The sequence below is a fragment of the Saimiri boliviensis genome, chromosome 16 (genome assembly GCF_048565385.1).
Source record: "Saimiri boliviensis isolate mSaiBol1 chromosome 16, mSaiBol1.pri, whole genome shotgun sequence".
NCBI classification, from domain to species: domain Eukaryota; kingdom Metazoa; phylum Chordata; class Mammalia; order Primates; family Cebidae; genus Saimiri; species Saimiri boliviensis.
Window position 1 is genome coordinate 38,983,983 of NC_133464.1, and position 6,535 is coordinate 38,990,517.

Below are 6,535 nucleotides of genomic sequence, written 5' to 3' on the forward strand. Positions count from 1 at the left end.
ACTAGCATTATCACACTTATCAAACTTGTTTTATTCTACTCCTATGGTGTGCGTTTCTGCTGTGTAGCATACTAAATGCTTTGAATGTATGTGAATGAAGACTACACACACACACACAAACACACACACACACACACATACACACACACACACACACGAGGCTCCGGAGCATTAAATGAAAATGCCAGAAAGAATATTACTGCCTTAATGTCTTTTAAAAACATTAGGATAGGCCGGGTGCTGTGGCTTGCGTGTGTAATCCCAGCATTTTTTTAGGCTGAAGCAGGTAGCTCATTTAAGGTCAGGAGTTTGAGACCACCCTGGCCAACATGGTGAAATCCCATCTCTACTAAAAAATACAAAAAAATTTAGCTGGGTGTGGTGGTAGGTGCCTGTAATCCCAGCTACTCGGGAGACTGAGGCAAGAGAATTGCTTGAACCAGAGAGGCGGAGGTTGCAGTGAATCGATATCATGCCATTGCACTCCAGCAAACAAAAAATAAAATAAATAAAACTGTTAGGATAATATTTAACTATAAATGAATGTGGCATTTGGGATTTACTTTAAAATCACTTAGAGAGTGTGAGCATGGAATGAAGGTATGAATAAAACAAGATCGGCAGTGAGATAATAATGATTGAAGCTAGGGGATGAGTCCACTCTGATGACTTTTTTTATCTTTTTGAAATATAATAAAAGGTTTTTGTTTTTTAAAAAAGTAAACAGCTGGGCGTGGTAGCTCACGCCTGTAATCCCAGCACTTTGGGAGGTCGAGGCGGGTAGATCACAGGGTCAAGAGATCGAGACCATCCTGGTCAACATGGTGAAACCCCGTCTCTACTAAAAATACAAAACATTATCTGGGCGTGGTGGCACGTGCCTGTAATCCCAGCTACTCAGGAGGCTGAGGCAGGAGAATTGCCTGGACCCAGGAGGCAGAGGTTGCGGTGAGCCGAGATCGCGCCATTGCACTCCAGCGTGGGTAACAAGAGCGAAACTTCGTCTCAAAAAATAAAAATAAAAAAGCAAACATAGTAGAGGCAGTGGTAATAATATCTACAACTCAATGAAATCTCCATTTTACTTTAATGTAGTTTTGATTAGGTTTTTTTTTTGGAGATGAAGTCTTACTCTGGTGCCCAGGCTGGAGTGCAGTGGCATAATCTTGGCTCACTGCAACCTCTGCCTCCCAGGTTCAAGTGATTCTCTTGCCTCAGCCTCCCGAGTAGCTGGGACTACAGGCATGCACCACCACACCTGGCTAATTTTTGTATTTTTAGTAGAGACAGGGTTTTGCCATGTTGGCCAGGCTGGTCTTGAACTCCTGACCTCATGATCCGCCCAACTCGGCCTCCCAAAGTGCTGGGATTACAGACGTGAGCCACTGTACCCTGCCTGCTTTTATCTCTTAATTTTGAAAAGCCAAAAAAAAAAAAAAAAAAACTGCTATCAAGGACCATGAGGTATGATGTTAGTGGGGCCACTGTTGCATCCTGACATCGAGCACTGCAATTGTGTTTGAGAAGGCAGATCTGAGGTGGCATGAAATAAAGACACATGCCAGGCACAAGTTGGACTTTAAAGATGTATCTTTCAAAGGTGAAAAATACTAGCTTCTTTTTATGCCACCAGAACGTTTTGAGGAAATGGGATCCTTAATATTGTTCACAACATTATTGCTGAGGTTTGGAACCCCAGACATAATGAGCAGGGTGGCCTAATGACACGTGGCAACCAAAGACAGAGCACACAGCACACCAAAGATGCCTGGAAAGATGTCGATGCAAACTGCCCACAGTGTGTATGAGGGAGGAGGGAGTCCCTGAAGATTTTCCTATGACAAAATATTTTTAAAACAACCAACGGTTATGTACTAGACTCCTGTGAGTAAAAACACTGAGGGTCCAGACAAAAGCAAGGCTGCTTCAGTTGAATAGCATCCCATCCAGTTTAAGCTACAATATACACACATGCAAAATACAAACATTTATCATGTCCCAAATGCATAATGAACCAGGAAGAGAGAGATCACTGTGGACTTTGAGACTTGCATTAACCCTAAAGAAAGCACAAGACTCTGCAAACTGTAAAATAGTAGATACGAGGAAAGTGGAGGGAATTTTGGGCAAGAACTGGCATGGTGCTTTGGGTTCAACGCAGATTACACAAATTGGTGAGAACAATTTGCCCATAAATGGATCAACTCAGATTTCTCCATGCTGTATAAAGAATTTTTGTAATAAAGTCCAGGAGAATTTCTAACATAATGGAAGGTCTTGTGAATTAGTGTGATCATAAAGTTAAAAAAAAGCCAGGTGCAGTGGCTCATGTCTGTAGTCCTAACTACTTGGGAGGTTGAGGCAGGAGGATCACTTGAGCCTAGCAGGTTGAGGCTACAGTGAGCTGTGATCGCACCGCTCACTCCAGCCTGGGTGATAGAGGGAGACTCCGTCTTCCACCAAAAAAAAAAAGTTAAAAGAACAAGTGACCCCTCCACTCTCAAGTTCCCAAAATAGTAAGTGACTATCTAAGAGCAATTTTTTTTTTTTTTTGAGACAGAGTCTCACTCTGCTGCTTAAGCTGGAGTGCAGTGACACGATCTCAGGTCACTGCAACTTCCACCTCTGAGGTTCAAGCGATTCTCCTGCCTCAGCCTCCTGAGTAGCTGGGACTACAGGCATGCACCACCATGCCTTGCTAATTTTTGCATTTTTAGTAAAGGCAAGGTTTCACTATGTTGGCCAGGCTGGTCTTGAACTCCCAACCTCATGATCCGCCTGCCTTGGCCTCCCAAACTGCTGGAATTACAGGCACGAGCTACCATGCCCAGCCTTAGGAGAAATTATTTGCAGCAGAAGATTAATACTCACAATCATAAAAGACATTCTTTAAAAAGCTTTTTAAAGAAAAAGATAATCCAACAAAAAACTAGGCAATAGTAGTAAATAGGCAATTCACAGAAAATACATACAAGTGGTCAATAAACATGAAAAGACTGGTACCCTCTGAGTATCAGGAAAATGTAAATTAAAACAGCAGTGGAATAGCATTTTGCTCAACTGATATACAAAAACGAGAAAGATTCCAGGAGGCTGCAGAGGAAACTGAAAGTCTTATAATGTCAGTAAAAATATAACTTCTTGTAGACTTTGTAAAATATCTATCTGTACAGAGGGCAATTTTAAGGATGTACTAAATATAAAATTTTGGCTGGGTGTGGTGACTCACACCTGTAATCCTAGTACTTCGGAAGGCTGAGGTGGGTGAATCATTTGAGCTCAGAAGTTCGAGACCAGCCTGGGCAACATGGTCAAAACCCCATCTTTACACGCACACACAAATGTGTCATACACTTTGACATTCCACTTTTAAGAATTTATCCCTCACTGGGCGTGGTGGCTCATACCTGTAATCCCGGCCCTTTGGGAGGCTGAGGGGGGTGGGGTGGATCACAAGGTCAGGAGTTCGAGACCAGCCTGACCAACATGGTGAAACCTGGTCTGTACTAAAAATACAAAAATTAGCCAGGCATGGTGGCACGCACCTGTAATCCCAGATACCAAGGAGGCTGAGGCAGGAGAATTGCTTGAACCCGGGAGGCTGAGGTTGCAGTGAGCTGAGATCATGCCACTGCATTCCAGCTTGGGCAACAGAGTGAGACTTCATCTAAAAATAACAATAAAAAAAGAATTTATTCCTCAAAATTATTCAAATGTGTACAAAGACAGGTGCATCAGAATGTTTATTGCAGCACTGTTTGTAATAATGAAAACTCAGCAGCCATCTAAATATCCAACGGTAAGTGTTTAATGTTAAATGATTAAGTAAACTCTAGTACATCCACACCATGTAAAGTGGCTATATCTGTACTGACACAAGAAGATCTCTAAAGGCACAATAAATGAGGGAAAAACGTCACTAGGTAACACATATTTCATGGTGCCATTTATGTAAATAATTTATATGAAATATACATTGTCTAGAATGGCTAACACACAGTTGTTAACAATTTACTGGCAGGGTGCTATTGCTCACTCCTGTAATCCCAGCACTTTGGGAGGCTGAGGTGGGCGGATCACTTGTGGTCAGGAGTTTGAGACCAGCCTGACCAACATGGCGAAACCTCGTCTCTACTAAAAATACAAAGATTAGCATGCATATAGTCCCAGCTACTCAGGAAGCTGAGACATGAGAATTGCTTGAATCTGGGAGGCAGAGGTTGCAGTGAGCCGTGATCGTGCCACTGCACTCCAGCCTGGGTGACAGAGCAAGACTGTCTCAAGAAAACAAAACAAAACAATTAGCCTCTAGAGAGGGAGAAATGGGGAGGGGCATATCTAGCAGACAGGGAGTTTGCTATCTAGTCCCAAGAGAATCCTTCAGATATCAGTATTCTTATTCTTAAGCATTGGTCATTCCATGCATGAAGTAGCTTCACTTCACAAATTTCCTACTAGGGAGATAAGCTGGGATACATAGAATGTTTGTTTGTTTATTTTGAGATAGAGTTTCCCTCTTGTTGCCCAGGCTGGAGTGCAATGGCATGATCTTGGTTCACCGAAACCTCCACCTCCCAGTTCAAGGGATTCTCCTGCCTCAGCCTCTCCAGTAGCTGGGATTACAGGCATGCGCCATCATGTTTGGCTAATTTTGTATTTTTAGTAGAGAGGGTTTCGCCATGTTGGTCAAGCTGGTCTTGAGCTCCTGAACTCAGGTGATCTGCCTGCCTCAGCCTCCCAAAATGCTGGGATTACAAGCATGAGTCACCACACCTGGCCGATTCATAAAATGTATTGGTCTGAAAAGAACCAAGGGATTCTCCTATTCTAATAGACCCTTTCGATTTTTGAAGAAATGGAATCGCATTATTCAACAAAATGTACTGAGGGCCTACTGAGTGATATGAAGTGCGCCGATGAGCACCAGGAGACCAAAAATGTTAAAAGGTAAAGCATAAGAGCCAGGCATGTGGCCCACACCTGTAGTTCAGCTACTCAGGAGGCTGGGGCAGGAGTACTGCTGGAGCCCGGGAGCTTGTGGCTGCAGCAGACAATGATTTCGCCTGTGAGTAGCCCCTGCATTCCAGCCTGGCAATGTAGGAGACCCTGTCTCTTAAAAAAAAAAAAAAAAAAGGTTAAAAGTGAAGCATAAGATACTATGAAAATCCTAGAAAAAAAACAACCAACCAACCAAAGATACTATGCAAATCCAGAAGATAGAGGTTTTTGTTTTGTTTTGTTTTGTTTTGTTTCTTTAAACTCTCTTCACAATCTGTTCCCAATGATAGACAATTATTCAGGCAGGCTATTCATAAAAGATTTCATGGGCAAAGAGATCTCTGAGAAGGGCAGGGAAGCATTTGAATTCACATTTTTTTTACTCGATCCTGTAACCTTCCACTCCATGACCCTCAGGCTTCCATGACAGAAACATAGAAAAAAAAGAAGTATTTTAAAATAATCTCACATTTCTGAAGGGAAATTATTTCTAATAAGAGAAGCCTTAGACTGGGCACCGTGACTCATGCCAGTAATCTCAGCCCTTTGGGAGGCTGAGGTGGGAGGATTGCTTGAGGCCAGCAGTTCTAGACCAGCCTGGGGCAACATACCAAGACCCCCTCTCTACAAAAAAAAATTTTTTTAATTAGTCAGATGGTGTTTGTAATAATGAAAAATTTATGTAGTCCCAGCTACTCATGAGGCTGAGGTGGGAGGAACTCGAACTCAGGAGGTTGAGGCTGCAGTAAACTATGATCTCACCACTGCACAGCAGTTTTGGTGGCTGAGGCAAGAGGATAGCTTAAGGCCACGAGTTTGAGACCAGCCAGGCCAACATAGCAAGACCTTGTCTTTATTTATTTATTTTTTTTTGAGACGGAGTTTCGCTCTTGTTACCCAGGCTGGAGTGCAATGGCACGATCTTGGCTCACCGCAACCTCCGCCTCCTGGGTTCAGACAATTCTCCTGCCTCAGCCTCCTGAGTAGCTGGGATTACAGGCACGCACCACCATGCCCAGCTAATTTTTTGTATTTTTAGTAGAGACGGGGTTTCACCATGTTGACCAGGATGGTCTCGATCTCTTGACCTCGTGATCCACCTGCCTCGGCCTCCCAAAGTGCTGGGATTACAGGCTTGAGCCACCGCGCCCGGCCTAATTTTTAAAAATGAATAATAGTGCTCCCCTCAGCAGCACATATACTAAAATTGGAAGGATACAGAGATTAGCATGGCCCCTGCCCAAGGATGACATGCAAATTCGTGAAGCATTCCGTATTTTCTAACATCCAAGACTAGGGAAACTGAAGCTCCTGTAAACAAAGTGACTGACCCTGTTGTGGAATATTCTTACTTCTAACTGCATTCCCACCTCCTCTTCCAAAAAATGAAAAAAAAAATGAATAAATTAAAAAACAATAGAAATAAAGATACAAAGAAAAAGAGGCCTTGTTTAAACCTGTTTAAAAAATGTTAGACCCTTGGCCGGGCGCGGTGGCTTATGCCAGTAATCAGTCCCAGCACTTTGGGAGGCCGAGG

General features: G+C 43.1%; 1 non-coding gene across 1 annotated transcript; it reads left to right on the forward strand.

Moving 5' to 3' along the window:
- Positions 1-6,175: 6,175 nt before the first annotated feature.
- On the forward strand, positions 6,176-6,279 carry LOC120365792 (U6 spliceosomal RNA). The gene has a single exon (XR_005580642.1). It is a non-coding gene; the product is annotated as a U6 spliceosomal RNA (small nuclear RNA).
- The last annotated feature ends 256 nt before the right edge of the window (positions 6,280-6,535 follow it).